General features: G+C 39.4%; 2 protein-coding genes across 5 annotated transcripts in view; one reads left to right on the top strand and one right to left on the bottom strand.

The window, feature by feature from the left end:
* The window catches only part of SPIRE1 (spire type actin nucleation factor 1), a 137,175-nt gene that overhangs the window by 75,859 nt on the left and 43,436 nt on the right, over window positions 1–17,880 (bottom strand). The window lies entirely within an intron of this gene.
* PSMG2 (proteasome assembly chaperone 2) overlaps window positions 1–17,880 on the top strand; it is a 152,687-nt gene that overhangs the window by 64,827 nt on the left and 69,980 nt on the right. The gene's annotated exons all lie outside the window — the stretch shown is intronic.

Raw genomic sequence — 17,880 nt, forward strand, 5'->3', positions numbered from 1 at the left:
AGTAATGCAGGACAGAACATGCAAAAGCAGGTCATACTACATACCTACTGCTTTCTTATTTCAAAGTTTGAAATAAAAATTTGCAATTTAAAAAAAGCAGGACCTTTTTAGATTATTTTCCCTTTTTCCTTCTAATATGACAAACCTCAAAGTAACATTACTCTAGACTTTGTAAGACTATATTACATGCATATGACCTTTTTTGGAGGGGCAGGTGGGAAGAAATTGAAAGAAAGAATAAACTAACATGAGATGCCTCCGTCCTCCCACAAATTAATGACACTTGGAAACTGCCCTTCAGTTTCTGCCTCTCTTCACTGACCTTAGAGATGTCTAGATATCGCTGTGGACATCCCAATATTAATTCACTGAGCACTGGGATATCGGCCCACAAGAACTCCTTTCCCTGTTGCACAGCCAGTGGAGGCACACATATTCCACTGAAACTACCACAACTGGATTTCATAGTCATGAGGTAGTACCCCAATTTTTCATTGAACTTAAGGCTTCTTTTTTGTGCTCTGTCAAGAGCAAAGCAAACAGACAACCTCTTACTCAGTGTAAGCTAGCAAAAAATTATCATGAACATCCCAAAATGCTAAATGCACATGTTCTTTCTTGGCATTAATTATTTTCCTTACGAGTAGTATTGAAGCTTCTAGCATTTTAAAGACGTAAAGAGATGGCATCTCAAACTGAGCAGTTTGGAAATGGGTATTAATGGAGAGGGAAGGGAAAAAGCGCTTGCAAGAGTAAGCCACAAGAAGGTAACATCACTGCTGTGAGATCCTTGTCTGATAACAGAAGTAGGACTGGAGCTATTGCGTGTTATCTCAGATGTTGTGTGTTGTGATGGCTAGCATGTCACATAAATGAGCAGATTCCAGTGGAGGAGTAGTTGGCACTGGAGCAACTTTAATAACAGGAGCATTTCTAAACACACCAAACCTTGTCATCAAATGACATTTTCTCTCATCTGGCTTCCAGTACTATCCTGGCTAACACACTTTTTAATGCAGATTTTTTGAAATTCTATTTGGGTAAATAGGACAACACAAATGGATTCTTAAAATATTAAATTTGACTCTAGCGGGTTACTTATTTCAGCACAGCAAAGTAATTTTGGTCCGAGAGGCTAGAGATTAGCATAGACTTACAATGCTATCCTATTAGTTTATCTAGACAGACAATTTAATGAACTAGCTGTAGTCTGACAGCTTTACACTTGAATACTTCATTTCTCTGTTGAGATTACTTTGCAGTGCAAATTCACTTTGCAAGGCAGTGGCTAATAAACAAATAAACATAAAAATCAATACATAAAAAACACCCTTTTATAACTTATTTCCAATAATTTTGATAACTCAGTTCAATATAAATAATTTTCCTATGCTATTCTCTTGAAAATTGTTTATACGTATTTAGAAAATATTCTTAAAATGCAGTTAAGAAAAATGATTAGGCAAATTAATGAAGAAAAAATTGTCTTTATTTAGTTCAAAGGACAGCTTCTCACTTGGGAAAATGCTAGTGAGACAGCAAAGTACACCAGGGAAGCATCACTGCATGCTTGCTCAGTCCTCATACCCCTCCCCAGACTTCTGCCGTGACCCACTTAGGAGATAGGACGCTGCACCATGTAGACCTTTAAAATAGCTGTAACAGATCAAACATGTTTGTAGCATATCTGGCTTGCTTCTTAGAGAAACTATTTTGTAATAATTGTCTTGTAAAACTTGTTATAAAAAAATCTGAAAATGTGAATATTTCACAAAATAGTAGGCATGTATGTTTCCTGTAACTCCAGTTCTGAGTACAATCTCAACATATAGCCCTTCAGCAACTGAACGGGAACCAAGAATACCAAGTTAATTCCAATTTGAAGTAGGCCTAAATGAAAATGAAGTACAGTTGAATAATCACTGTGATATTTTAAACACTTAGGAGTAAACACAATGTGAGTAATTTCTAACTTTAATAAAAACTAAATTTGCAAGAGCTTGGCATACATGAGGAGAACTGAAACGTACAAATTAGATGCAAAGAAAATAATGTCTTGTGCCATGCAGCGATGGTTTCTGAAGACTGCTTCTGGATTTTGCTACAGCAACACTTAAAAAAAAAAAAAAGGCAGGAGGGTGTAAAGAAAGTGCTCTCTCTGCCTCCTTCTGTTTGGGAAGAGGATTAAGGCATTCAAAAGCACCGTGGCTAAAACTGGATGACAGCTGCTGCTTCCTTTGATGTATCAGCAGTGGGGCTTTTGCAGTTCAGTAATATGGTTTGTGCATTTTTACGTACTATGAACAGATATCATAATACATGCAAAGCTGACACAACACGAAAGCCTGGAACAGCACCAATTCAGACTTATATTTCAGTCTCTCAGCTTCTTATTTAGGAGTCGTGATCAAAACCATATTTATTCAGTGTCTGCCAGTATCACAGATTCTTCTTACTGAAAGACAAAGCAGCAAATATCTTAACTAAAAAACTTTGCTTTGACTTGCATGAACTGAAAACTTTCAACACTTTCAGCAATACTGGTTTATGGAGGATCTCGTAAAACCACACAAGTGCCACATGAATATCAAACAAAAGTCACAGAATCATCAGCGCTTCTTCACATGGGCAAAACTATTAATGCAACTTCACACAAATAAAACATCTGTGTCTATATAACTGGAAACATAATATACCAAGTTAGACAGTCAGCTCTTGTCGCTTCAACGCCTGAGTGCTGTCACTTTGCCTGTAATACAAATCAAATAAAACAAAAAAGCAAAAGCTTTTCACAGTTGAGTGCATGAATTGATAAACATGCGGGTTTTTGAGTTCAATAATCAGGGACTATCACTTCATTATTTTTTTTTTTAAAGCATCAATCATTTACAAAGAAGTCACTGGCTCTAAACTGCGCTGTTTGCTAATTTCACACAAAATAAATACTTGTGGCACCTAACAAGTGACAACCACTGGCACAGTTTTCAATTATATCTGTGCAAACAGAGGTATAGTAGGAAAAACAAGTCTAAGAAGGGACTTACCAAGGCTCTTTTAAACCACAGAATTGTATATTGACACACCGAAACAACTGTACGACACTGAAATAAGTGCCATAAATTATGCTGCTCAATTCAGATTAAATAAATAAAAACCCCAAGTTCTGCATCTTACATTTTAGAACGTATTTGTTTCTAATTGATTTAAATTTTGGCGAAGGACCTGATCCTTGCAAATCCATCAGTGGCTAAATAGCTTAAAAAATAAACAAGGAAGTCTGCATTATTATGCTTTACACCTTCTCACCAAGTTCTTTTGAAAGTCATGGCTTCAGACCAAAAAAAAAAAACCAAACAAAAACCATTTCCCACAGACTGAACTTGTACTCTGTTGTGCTTAAATCATTAGCAAAAGGGGAATTTTGTCTCACCGTAAGCGAGTATTCTTTCAGCTCCTACACCAGTCTGGACTCGTATTATAGTGTTCTTTTATAACAAGTTGTGATAAAGTTGCTGGAACACTTTGACTTCAAACACGATGTAAAAACAATATCCTCACTCCCCTTTTACACACGCAGCAAAAACAAATCCCAAACCATACAGATTATTTTCATACACAAACACTGCATGGAACTTTCCATTCCATACACCTTCCTCCAACACATTAAGGCATGCCTCTTGGAAAGGGGTTCATTAGGGTTTTATGTCTTTTATATGACACAAATTATGTTCTTCCAATGAACACTGCCAATTTAACATTCTCAAAACCTCTTCAAATATACAGCCTTTGTATAGGAACCAAACATGTCTGAGACTTGCAAAAGTCTTGAGTGAAATTACTGTACTTCACCCCTTTTTTTTTTTTTTCATTTCAGAGAAGAATCTTTTTTTCCCCCTCAACATACATTTCTCTGACTCTTGCTGAAGCATAGATCAGAACATGCCATTCCCCCCACTCACACACAATAGGGCACTGTCTGAGCTTTCATCCCCTTCCTAGGCTTGCCTCAATTTTTAAACAAAGCAACAAAGCCTAAGGACAGGCTTGTACTTACAGCAGCAAAAGGCTTTTTTTCAGCTCAAATGCCTGTCCCTCCCTGAAGTTCTCCCTTCCTCCAAAAGCCACTCAGGTTTTGTATCCCTAAATTGGGATTAAAGACGCTGTAAAGCTCCAGCTCCTAAGGTGAGTCAACTAACTTTGAACTTTCCCACAGGAACCTCAGATATGGCAACCACTCACAACATTATTTGCATTACTACTGCACTTTTATGAATTGTAATAGATTTTTTTATTAAAAATTTATGCTACAATTACTATTTTTAAGTGTTCCCATTTCTTACCAGCAGATCTCCAACACACTTTATGAAGGAGAATCACTCTGCCTTACGGTAGGAGCGCCGAGAGCCCAGAGCTGGCGCTGGCCACGGCACTCCTTAGGGCAGAGATCCTCTCCGCCACCACCCCTGGTATAAGGCAGCACTTAGTCAATCTGCAAAGACTAAACTGTCCTACTGCCAACTCTACATTAGCCTGCCAGGAGCTCCACGCTGGGCTTCTGGAATCATAACACACATAGTAAACATATCCATAGACACTCTTGAAGTCAAGAGTTACATATCTTAAATTTTCTATGATGCATTAGAAAACACACAAACAGGCACGAGTTTTTCTGCTAAAATTCTGTAATACACTCCAAAAGACAGGCATGCTAAAATCTTATGTAAACCCAACTGTTCCTCTCCAGCTAGATGACAGAGGGAGCAAGCTATTGCCCTGGTTATCATTTCCATTTGTAACAAAGTCATTTGCTTGCTTCTTCAATATCCAATTCTGGAACTGAAAAAGACCATGCTTTTAGGAAGGGTGAACAAATAACGGGGTTAGGATAAACCAAAGTACACTTTTTGGTTATTTACCTTATCCTTAGATACCCTACGTAACTCTCAAGAGTACCTCATGGAAGAGCATGTCTAAATAGGTGGTTATAAGAGATGCATTGCTGTCACTGCATACCTCACGTATACTAAGGTAGTTTTTACCACTGCATTCCCCGGTGGAAACAGGCTTGGGTTTTAATAGCTTGGGACACTGCTAAATTTAAATATGACCTTCACTAAATTAGAGCAACTTGCAACACACTGTCAAATGAGAACAGTGAAAAAACTTCCAAGTGCTTCCAGGTAAGCAGCAAGAGTTTGGAATATTTCCAACGAATCAGAGAAATCACTCATTTCCAAAGAATACAGACATAAGATACAGGATTATTTAACTTCTGAGTGATGTTGGTGTGCTAGTAAAATAACAAGATACTGCTTTCTGCAATATAATGAGCCTTGCTATTTAAGACAAAGCAGTAATAAAAGCGAAGCAAAAAAAAAATCAGGGTATGTTGAGTCTAATAGAAAATAAATATGAATGGAAATTAAATACATCCTTTTAACAAGATTCAGTCTGGTTTAGATATATTCAGAGCTAGGAAAATTTCTCTACTGTATTCAGGGGAGATGTTTTTCAAAATGATTTTATATCCATGAGTCTCTGAATGCACTAACTGGGTAGAGAGACCTACTTACTGAATTCTTTTTATTATTCAGGTATACATTAGAGAGATTTAGTGGAAGAACTCCTGATCAAAGACACAGAACAAGCGTAACACATACAAAGCGGATGTTTGCTTTTTTGGGTTTTGTTTTGTTCCCCCCAAAGTGAATATGTAAAAATTTAGGCAGTCAAATGCTGTTGGACTCAGTTGCCTCTAATAAAGTAACAGTAATTTAACTGTAAGTTTATTAAGGCTAAAGTGTAATATAACTCTCCAACCCAACTTATTCAAAGATTCTGATAATTATAAACATGTTTTTGGTTGTTCGAGTTTCACTATAGATATTATCTAAGGAGAACTACCTTTTATTAGCATAAATGAAAGCAGAATTTATTCCATTGTGTCAGTCTCAACTTACATTTTATCTGCTGCATTAAAACACTGAAACGAACCCCTAGTTTTTCTTCTAGTTTTTGTTCATACATTATAATCCCCAAGATTAAGACAAATTGTTACTCTGATATTAAGGAATTTATCCAACCTGAAGGAATTTCACCAAAGTGACAGTTCATCCCCAGAGAAAAACAAAATTAAATTCCCTGATTTAACTGTGGAGACTCAGTAACAGCTGAAGCTCCAGTAAAAGAATTAGGTGCAATAATTGAGTAACACAGATGGTGAAAGTCATTTGAAAGTTCTTAAATACACCTCTACTCATATCACAGTTTTAAATACAGGTCATGTTATCCTGATCCCATTTAAGTAAATGGTAGAGATGGCGATGACATTAATTATTCTAAGCTTGGAATATATTTGCTGAACCAAATAGGCAGAATGGGTATGTTGTTACATTTCCCTCCTGTAGGCTTCAAACTATCTGAAAATTGTCTTAAAATATCCTACCTATTTAGGATTGTAGGCACAGTATCTCATATTGATTCTTTAAGAAACATTTTATTATCACAGTCTACAAAGACAATTTGCACCAAAACTTCATTCAAATCTTAGCGGCTTTGAAATTAAGCACAGCAAAATTACACTCATGAAAGCCCCAATGACTACGGAAATGCTATTTCAAAATATAAGGAGAATATATATTTTTTATTTTTAATTTAAAGACACAAAGATGATGTCACAAACTTCTGTTCTAGTTCCCTTCTCAAGTACAGCAGAGCCATAAATCTGCTACTACTCTTCAGAATAATGCCTCTTACACGAGACCTTTTTTTAAAGAAAATTTTCAATGCAGTATTGATCTGACAAATCAACAGGTAGTATTATTACCTCAAAATCATTCAATACCACACCTCTCAAACCAGATCAATTAATATTCTTTTCAGCACGCATAATCCTTCAGTATTGCTGACTCCACTAAATAAAGTCAGGTCCAAACAAAGTTTTTGTTGACTTTTTTTTTTTAAATGATGAAATATAATTAAACATCTATCCTGGTTTCAGTTGGGATAGAGTTATTTCCTTCCTAGTAGTGGGTATAGTGCTGTGTTTTGGATTTAGGATGACAATAATGTTAATAACACACTCATGTTTTAGTTGTTGCTAAGTAATGCTTACACCAAGTCAAGGACTTTTCAGCTTTTCATACTGCCCTGCCAGCGAGGAGGCTGGGGGTGCACAAGAAGCTGGGAAGGAACACGGCCAGGACAGCTGACCCAAACTGGCCAAAGGGGTATTCTACACCCTATTATGTCATGCTCCACTGTGGGGAGGAAGTGAGCGAAGGGCTGTGTGGTGTTTAACTGCCTGCTGGGTTAAGCCACAACATCTATCTATAGGGTTTTTATAGAAATAAAAAGCAATCAAGTGAACTCCCTGAGTAAGCCAACAGAAGGACCAAAGACTTTAGTTGACTACCAAAAACATAACAGGCCCACAGAAACTCCAATGTGGTCAAACTGTGTAAGAGACAGAAATTGCCATTTGCCATATCAGCCTGTTGAATAAGGCTTTATCTAGATTATACAAGACTATCAGATTAACTACAGCAAAAGATTTTCTAGTGAGTGAGAGAAGTGACCAGTTCAAGGAAAACTGGTATAAAGGACAGTGAAACTAGTTCAGTGGCTCTGATCCTGAGAATTCGTGTGTGACTGGTTTAAATTTGGCTGATATTGCATACCTGCCTATGGTCTGTCAGACAACTATAGAAGACAGATAATAAAATGCTTACAACAGCTTTGATTCAGTTCAATTTATGGTAGTCATGAAGCAATGCAAAATCAATACCATTTTTATTCAAAATACCTACACAGTTCAACTAATCTACTCAAAAAGTCAGTTTGCATTAACTTCTCAGCCATCTCACACAGATTTCATTTAAACCACTACAGTTGCCCTCTACAGGCTTGGCCCCAATTTAATTAATCCAAAAATTAAAGTGAGTAAACACCTGCTGCAATGTAAACCATTTCTTCTCCTGTGAATCAAGAACTTTCTCACACCTATTTTCCCCAAAATTAACAACTACAAAAGCCAAGCAAACAAAATATCTGTACAATGAAAGCTATTCTTTTAAATACAAATTCTTGATTAGTTAAAGTTTTACATTTGCATGTACGTCTTACAAGCTTTCCAGCAGCAGCTCTCAACACACTTTACAAAAGTTTGGCTGGTTTCACCATATTTGTCAGAAGTATGTGTGTGCGCATTTCAAGCTTTTCACAGATGATGAATTTCAGAGACAGATAAAGCACCTGAACAAGTTCACACAGAGTTTGGAACACGACACCTTCTCATTTAACCGTAGCTTTCCTAAAATCCATCGTCTTCCATTCCTAAAGAAATATGTCCTTCTGACTCCTAACAGACTTCTTTTGTCAGCCAAATTGTCCTAATGCCAAGATTTTATGCCTAAACTCAATGATGCAAGAAACAAGCCCAAATGTAACAACACAACAGGTCCCTTTAAAATGATGTGCCACAAAAGAATAGAAACATAGAATCACAGAATGGTTTGGGTTGGAAGGGACCTCAAAGGTCATCTAGTTCCAACCCCCCTGCCATGGGTAGGGACACCCTCCACTATACCAGTGTGGTGGGTTGACCCTGGCTGAGGGCCAGGTGCCCACCAGAGCCGCTCTATCACTCCCCTCCTTCACTAGACAGGGGAGAAAAGGTATAACGAAACGCTTGTGGGTCGAGATAAGGACAGGGAGAGATCACTCACTAATTGTTGTCACAAGCAAAACAGACTGAACTTAGGAAATTCATCAATTTATTACTAAGCAAAACAGAGTAGAGGAATGAGAAATAAAATCAAATCTTAAAACACCTCCCCCCCACCCCTCCCATCTTCCCGGGCTCAACTTCACTCCCGGCTTCAACCTCACGTTGTTTCTGCTGCTTCTTCATCCTCAGGGGGAGGACTCCTCTCATCGTTCCCCTGCTCCAGCATGGAGTCCCTCTCATGGGAGACAGTCCTTCACGAACTTCTCCAATGTGAGTCTCTCCCACGGGCTACAGTCCTTCACGAACTGCTCCAGCGTGGGTCTCTCCCATGGGGTGCAGACCTTCAGGAGCAAACTGCTCCAGCGTGGGTCCCCCACAGGGTCACAAGTCCTGCCAGCAAACCTGCTCTGGCTTGGGCTCCTCTCTCCACGGGTCCACAGGTCCTGCCAGGAGCTTGCTCCAGCATGGGCCACAGGGCCACAGCCTCCTTCAGGTGCCTCCACCTGTCCGGCGTGGGGTCCTCCACGGGCTGCAGGTGGAATCTCTACACCCCCTCATCCTCCCTCCATGGGCTGCAGGGGGACAGCCTGCTTCACCATGGTCTTCACCAGGGGCTGCAGGGGAATCTCTGCTCCGGCGCCTGGATCTCTCCTCCCCCTCCTTCTGCACTGACCTTGGTGTCTGCAGAGTTTCTTACATCTTCTCACTCCTCTCTCTGGCTGCAAAAGCTCTAACTGTTTTTTTTTTCTCTTTCTTAAATATGTTATCACAGAGGCACTGATTGGCTTGGCCTTGGCCAGCGGTGGGTCCGTCTTGGAGCCAGCTGGCATTGGCTCTGTCAGACACAGGGGAAGCTTCTAGCAGCTTCTCGCAGAAGCCACCCCTGTAACCAACCCCCACTACCAAAACCTTGCCACACAAACCCAACACAACCAGGTTGCCCAAAGCCCCATCCAACCTGGCCTTGAACACTTCCAGGGAGGGGGCAGCCACAGCAGTCACAGGACAACCTGTTCCAGTGTCTCATCAACCTCATAGAAAAGAATTCCTTCCTAATATCTAATCTAAATCTAACCTCCTTCAGCTTAAACCCATTACCCCTTGTCCTGTCACTACACTCCCTGATAAACAGTCCCTCACCAGCTTTCCTGTCAGCCCCTTCAGGTACTGGAAGGCTGCTATAAGGTCTCCCTGGAGCCTTCTCTTCTCCAGGCTGAACAACCCCAACTCTCTCAGCCTGTCCTCACAGGAGAGGTGTTCCAGCCCTCTGATCATCTTTGTGGCCCTCCTCTGGACTCGCTCCAACAGCTCCATGTCTCTCTCTTATACTGGGGCCCCCAGAGCTGGATGCAGTACTCCAGGTGGGGTCTCACGAGAGCGGAGTAGAGAAGGCTGACATATGCTGCTGCTTTCTTGTGGCTGCAGTATTCATTAACTACATACAAAGCAATACAAATTTGATATCATGATACCAAACTGAGCAGCGAAGTAGACACTATGGAAGGGAGAGCCACCCTGCAGGAAGACCTAGATAGGCTGGAAGAGTGGGCTAAAAAGAACCTTATGAAGTTCAACAAGGACAAGTGTAAGGTCTTGCGCCTGGGAAAACATAATCCAGGAGTGCAGCACAGACTAGGATCTACCCAGCTGGAGAGCAGCTCTGTGGAAAGCAACCTGGGGGTCCTGGTGGACAGCAAGTTCAACATGAGTGAACAGTGTGCTGCAGCAGCAAAGAAAGCCAACAGGATGATGGGTTGCATCAACAAGGGCATCACCAGCAGAGACAAAGTAGTCATTATCCCACTCTACTCAGCACTTGTCAGGCCACACCTGAAATACTGTGTTCAGTTTTTGTCCCCACTATACAAAAAAGATGTGGACAGGCTGGACAGGGTCCAGAGAAGGGCCACCAGGATGATCAAAGGACTTGGAAGCCTGCCATATGAGGAATGCCTGGGAGAACTGGGTTTGTTCAGCCTTGAGAAAAGAAGGCTTAGGGGTGACCTCATCACCATGTTCCAGTACTTAAAAGGTGGCTACAAAGAAGATGGAGACTCTCTTTTTACAAGGAGTCACATGGAAAAGATGAGGGGTAACTGGTGCAAGCTACTCCTGGGGAGATTCCAGTTGGACTCTAGAGGAAAATTTTTCACAATGAGAACAATCAGCCATTGAAATAATCTCCCCAGGGATGCTAGCATTTATTACATAGCCACCCAAGACAAACCATGCACAGCTACCTCCACTATCTTGTGGAAGAGCTGTCAGCAATACCTAGGCAGATAGCTATACATGACTTTTTTACTAAAGAAACTAATGGGAATTCACACATATGGCCTGCGAACAAAAAGCTAAAATACTAGAGAGTCTTACTGAGAGGTTTTTTGTTAGTCAGATGTGCAAGGAAACTTGAGCTTGGCACTCAGGGCATAACCCGATCATGAAATATGTGAATTTTCACATGGACTACGATGTTAGTCCGAGGAGTTACTAATGTGCCAGACAACTATTCATTTAGATCACGTATGATCTTTAACTATGTCATACACATACAACACTGCAGGCTGACAAAGCCTCTGCAAAGCTCCTCATTTTATTAATATTCTTCCACGTCCTCTTCCCCATAAACAGCAACATTGGATACAGGCATTTGGATCACTGGCATTCAAATACTCCTCCAAGACTGAATGCCTAAGTGAACATAAAATATTTTAGTAACGAGCAACGGAGTTACTGCACAATTACCTTCGAGCTCTCGCAATGGCCTCATTGGAAAGACTGGCATTTGCTAGGATAGTTCAAGAAAGCACCAGTAGGCACTGTTGACAATCATTTTTTAGGTCTGAAATTCAGATACAATCATAGCATGGAAGGCTGATTTACCATAAACCAAAGAGCAACAGAATGTGTAGCCGTGCCTCGGCAGAAAGCTTACCACCTGCCCTTTGGGCAGCAAAACCCCAGAGAATCCATTTACGAAATGACAGTTTTCTATTTCTTTCACTGTTCCTTCCGAACAGTGAAATCCCCCCCCCGCCCCCGAAAAAATCCATATTAAAACATACCTCTATTAGAGTTAAAAGTTATTGATATATAAAACACACAGTTTATAACCTCAGGCATGAAGTACCTTAGCACAAGATATCCTAGCACCTGTCAGCTCCCAAAGGCATCAAAGTGCTGAACTGTGACAGTTTATTATCCTTAATGGGGCAGCCATATTCCTGGATAACAAATTGCTGAGCAGTTTTTTATTGCTCTCTGCCAATAACAATAATATCCATGTATTCTAGTACAGTGATGATAACAAAGATTTGCTTACAATCACAGTTCAGAAGTGTTACACTATTAAAAAAATATGCATTTTATGCTTCAATTAAAAAAAATAAATAACCAAAGCCAAAGCATTCCTAACTGGCTCTGTGCAGAAACCTACATCATACAGCCAGATTTTCTACAATGCTCAGCACTTGCCCTTCTAATAGAGCAGAATTATCTAGATAAGTCATTTAGCTGCTCAGATAGCAGCCGAGTTACTAAATATCCAGCCACTGGTGGAGAGGGGTCAATTCCAACACTTACATCTATTTAAGCTGCACAGGTAGTTGAGGGAAAAAAAGGCTGAAGTTTAAAAAATAGAAGGTATACGCATACCAAATAACTAAACTTACTGCCTCAAAAATCTATAGTGAAATTCTGTGTCATATTCAGTGCATTTTGCATTGCTTGGGAAACTTTAGAGTCTCATAAACTTAGGCCTAAAAGAGCCAATCTTGAGTTTCTCCTGTGCTGAGACCTTGTTAATGGATGTGCTAAAGTCAGGTCCTATACAAGCCACTCTCCCATCCTCACCCCAAGGAAAAGCAAGATACGTAAAGATGCGTATTGCAGGTAACGTGGTAGCATGGCGAAGGGGGAACACCAAGGCAGAGTGAGCTGTCACATCCGTAGGACTGCTACAGAGTCCTACACAATTCATCCCTGGATCAGGATTCACAACAAGCTCCTCAAAGCTTCCTCGCTGTGTTGCAAAGAACAGAGCTGAGCTCAGGCGTACAGGGAGTATAAATCCCCTTAGAGTTCTCCCGCTCTGGAAATTAAAATGATGTTGCAATATTCCCCTGTCTTTCTAGTCACATTATCATCCTTCAAATGACAGAATGGGATTCCTACCTAGAAAAAGACAGTCAAAGTGTTGTTTGTACTGTGCAAGTTTTCTGGGTTTGAAAACATTACGCTTTTTTTTTTTTTTAAATTTAGAGTTTATAATTTCTAGCTAAGTGTTGTCACAGCATGTCTAAGTCAGAATATAGTTGCCTCCACAATTTTCTTAACACAAAAGAAGCAAAGAATTCAAATCCTAAATTTAGTCTCATCTTTATGGCCGCAAACTCCCCAGCAAAATAAGCTAACTGCCCTTTCTAACCACATTGTAAAACACAGGCACTACTACTTCCATCTGGTACTTGAGCCAATTTCAAGTGTAGGAAGTGTATGGGGCTGAAGGTCCTGTGGGGTTTTCCTAATTGCTCATTTTTTGTGAGACCTCACACCAGTCATTTCCCCTCTCCCATTACAGTTTTACCACCTGTAATATGAGGATATTGACCCATTTTCAAAGCTTTGGATGAGAAGTGCTGGGCAAGTCTAAATTATATTTCTGCATGTCACACACACAGGCTTAAACTCAGCTGGAAGTGCCTCTAATCATCCAGTTTTCCCTATTACTTTTGTTCCCTATAAACTAGGGGAAGGAAAAATGAAGCAAAGTACATGCCTGAGGCTAATGGTTGGGCTTATCAGCTGGGTGCAATGCAACACACAAAACTGCTTTTCTTTGAGAGTATAAAGCAAGACGTAAGAGTGATTTATTTAAAAGTAAGTAGTACAGGTAGCCAGAGAAAATAGCTACTAAGATTAGAATATCAGATTGTTCTAAACTTCACAGGAAATAAATTCTGACAGCACCATCCCTTTGTCTTGTTATAGCAATGTAATTATACCTACCCGTCTACACTCTAGAGAATGAATGTCTTGAAGCTTAAGAAATAGGAAAAATGGCAAGGTTTTAATGATTTTGGACATTGTGGCTTTAAATTTTGATCCTTAATTTAATTAAGAATCCCTAATTATTCTTAATATCCTTCAAGATTTTAACATTTTACAAACTCCATCACATCCACACACCCTTTCGGGAATACCTTTTGTAATACACACAGCATGACAGTTCATATTATAGCTCAAAAAGAAATTGCCCGGCAATTTCTAGACCAAACAAAATGGAAAAAAAAGGTTGATTCTTCACATAGTTCTCTAACAAGTGAAATCATTTTCTGAAGGGAAATAAAATAACATAACATAACATAAAATAAAAGCAATGTAACAGTCAGAAGGTCCATTACAGAAGGAACACTAAATTCTGCTGGACTTCCACAGGAACCGCAGCTTTGGAACAGCAAAAACATTCCTGCCTAGCCAAGAAACAAGTTACTCAAAAGTAATCTCCTTAAATCAGAGAGGTATCCATTTGATTTCACCAGAGAACCTTTTTTTCCTTGTTCTTTTATTTTGTAGCCCCAAAAAAGTTTAAGAAATATAAGAATAAAAGTAAAATATCATTGTATTACAAACATAAGCCTAGATTTCTTTAACTACATGAGCACAGTCATCAATACTCTTGAAGGAGTTAAAGATCTTCAATCAAATCAGTTTGAAAGAGCGTCTACTCAACTACCTCCAGGGAATCAAACATTCAGTATTTCAAATGCCAGTGAACAATTTATATCTGTGAATTCTGGAGCTCAGCGTGATGGCAGATTTTGGTTTTATTTTCCTCTCATTAACTCTTTTGCACGGATTATTTTTCTCCTTTGTCCAGTCCCACTATACCTTCACTAAGCTGTGTATTCTCAGTATTTCTTTTTGTATAAAACAAAAGAGGCAGCGGCATGTAAATGTTAGCTTATAGGCAGGTGAAACCTCACAAAGGAGGGGAGTCTTTTGTAAGGATTGGGACCAGGAGTTAGTGTCAGACAAACTGCAGTGACACCATTTCTGAGAACACTGGTTTTAAGGAATAACTGCTACTTGCCAAACCCTCCAGGGGTGGGTGGGTGTCATTCTCACTGCTTCACCTTCCCTCTGCTAACATCATAGTGTTTGTGATGCAATGTGGTCTGCCAGATCAGAAAATTGAATTTGCTGGAAAAAACCATGCTTTCCTGACCAGTTTAGGAAAAGGAAAAAACAAAAACAAACAGCAAACCCAACCCCCAAATCTCTACACTACCGTATGTGCTCTCTACGCATGTGCATATGCACTCTCTGTGCTACCATACATCAGCTTTGGCTTTAGGCCAAAAGAAAGCATAGCACTGCAGAAACCTCAAAGCTACACTTACAGATAAAAGAAATGTCTATTTTAACTGGAAGAGCTAAAATTAGCCTTAACAAGGAGTGGCAGCATGACTGTTTGCCATAATTATTTAATATTTTTAGGTAAAATGCTTGGTGTAAACATAATCCTTTCTCTGACAATTTTTCTACATTTTAACAATACACTGTCTTCCCTAATCTCCAGTTTTACCTATGAACATTGCTTTTTACCAAGTACTTATTATGACACTTAGAACTGTGGGGGGAGAACTGCTAGAAGGTTTTGCTTCAATCTTTAGATTTAAGATCTTATAGTTAAGATTAAAAAAAAAAGTTTGATTATTTTAAAATTGTTATATAAAGATCAATCAAGTCAACCAAAAGCAAGACACAATAAAATAAAAAAGTCTAACTCAAATCATAACATTATTTTAAACTAACATTTATTAGTAAGAGAAATCTAATAGTGTTAAAGAAATTTCAAAGTGGAGCAAAATACTCCAAATACAGTGTTTTCTTTTAGATTTTTTTTTTTAAATGCAATTAAATAAAAATGCTTAAAATCAAATTTCTAAGGATTTTTCCATTATACTTAAAGGGGTTTTTTATGGAGTAATACATGACATTCCAACAAAGCCCAGGTGCAATGGAACAAGCAGACTGGAAACATAACCTCCCCTGCTCATTGCCCTTATTTAATTAAACTAATAAAAAGTATTCTACCTGAAAAAAAAAAAAAAAAAAGCTTTTCTCTGTCCCAGAAAACTCTCTATTTTTAGATGGTCAAACTGAGGTAATGAATAATGTTTGTAAACATTTTAAACATATCTCCCAACTAAAACATATTTCATGAATTGATCAACCAATGGGACTACATAAATGTCTGACCTAAAAACCTGTACAAAAAAAAATTCAAGAGAGAAAGAATTTATTTTTTTTCTTATGCAGAAGATACACCTTGAACTGTGGATTACTGCTCACTAGAAAGCATGGCCTCAGGGAGAAACTTCTTCCAATAAGCAGATGCTTCAGTAGTTCCTGCTCATACAGGAACACGATATGAAATATGAAATGTTAGGCAGGATGGCCAGCAGCCACCACAGATACAGACTGTAACAATTCCTGAGAAATTTTCAGCTGAAGGCAAGGCTTAATATTCTTAGAGTATACATGATATTTACCCAAATTCTCTGGCTATTTGACTACAGCAAATGTTTTCTGGACTGATTTATAGCTGCTTCCTCCCAACATACCTCATCTTACTATGAAATCTGCAGTTAATTCTCTACTGGAGTATTTTGCTCTTTTCCAAAGTTAAAAAACTCCACTCGAATGTTAACATGAAGCTGTTCGCAACAGACCACTTGTCACTGTTTTCTAAGGAACGGCAGCCATTAAACCTAGGAGAGGAAACTTGAGATGACTATCAGACCTATCAGGTCTGCTACAAACATTTACCAATTTTGCAGCATTCATTACTGATGGCTCACATTTATGTCTCTTGTTCAGTCACCTTTTTGGGCTAGAGCATTAAAAAAAACACTGGACTTGCAAAAAACATTTTCCTTCTCTTCTGTAACTCGTTAATTAAGAAGTAACTGCTTACAAATTATAAACGCATAGAAAATACATTCATAGTCCTGTTTCTGCTTTCATTACCCATCCTGTGCTCAATGTGCTACCAAGTGGAATGATGTTTCAGACTTACTGTGGTTTGCTAAACTGAGGTAGCACATGCTTTGGACAAAGCACCAACAGTCACTAAAGGGTACTACGGCACTTCAGTTTTCAAGTAAAATGGGTTTTTGTTAACCTTACTAGAACAGATTTTCGACCAAGCACATTCCTCTCTGGGCAACTCACATTAGTATTTACAGAACAGCACCTTTGAAATGAACCTCCCCATCGTCTCTTTCTGAGCTTCTGGATTGCATCATGGAGTGCTGTGCAAAACGAGGCTTCTTTTGGATGAAGCTAAAACAGAAGATGAAATCCAGAAGCTCACCTAACACAGTTGTTTTGCTGATGGCGTACCCAACCTAAGGCTCTCAGAGCTAATCTGAAATAAAGCAACTGGGACACATAGTCCATGCACACTGGGTCCTCAACACCAACTTCTTTGCTCAACAAACTTGCAACGTGCTATTTGTTAATGCAACAGACCGAGTTGAGACTGAAACGTCATAAATAGCTTTAATGCAAGACTAAAGAACAACTGAAAAGTTGTAAAATAACCACAAAACTATTAAGCCAGTACAGAAAGAACAACAGCAGCCAGTACCTTGGAAAAAAATTTGTAATACAAAAACTGTGGGTTTAGTTGGGCAGCTCCGATGCAGTCTGTACTTAGTTTCTGTCTAAATGGAAATTTATGGGAGGCGGCTGCAGCTCTGGGATATCTGGGCCAGCGCTTGTACCCTGTGATGAAAATCTAGCAGTGTCCACTGGAGTTCTTTCCCCTAGCTGAAGGAGGATGAATATTATTCTGGGGAAACAGTTTAATAATATCTATATTACCACTATCTATAAGCTAGTACATTAATGTTAAAGTATTCTACTTTGAGTCAAGACACACTATCGAAAGGGGGGAAGGAAAAGGGGGGAAGGAAAAGGGGGGAAGGAAAAGGGGGGAAGGAAAAGGGGGGAAGGAAAAGGGGGGAAGGAAAAGGGGGGAAGGAAAAGGGGGGAAGGAAAAGGGGGGAAGGAAAAGGGGGGAAGGAAAAGGGGGGAAGGAAAAGGGGGGAAGGAAAAGGGGGGAAGGAAAAGGGGGGAAGGAA

The sequence above is a fragment of the Balearica regulorum genome, chromosome 2 (genome assembly GCF_011004875.1).
Source record: "Balearica regulorum gibbericeps isolate bBalReg1 chromosome 2, bBalReg1.pri, whole genome shotgun sequence".
In the NCBI taxonomy this organism is placed as follows: Eukaryota; Metazoa; Chordata; class Aves; order Gruiformes; family Gruidae; genus Balearica; species Balearica regulorum.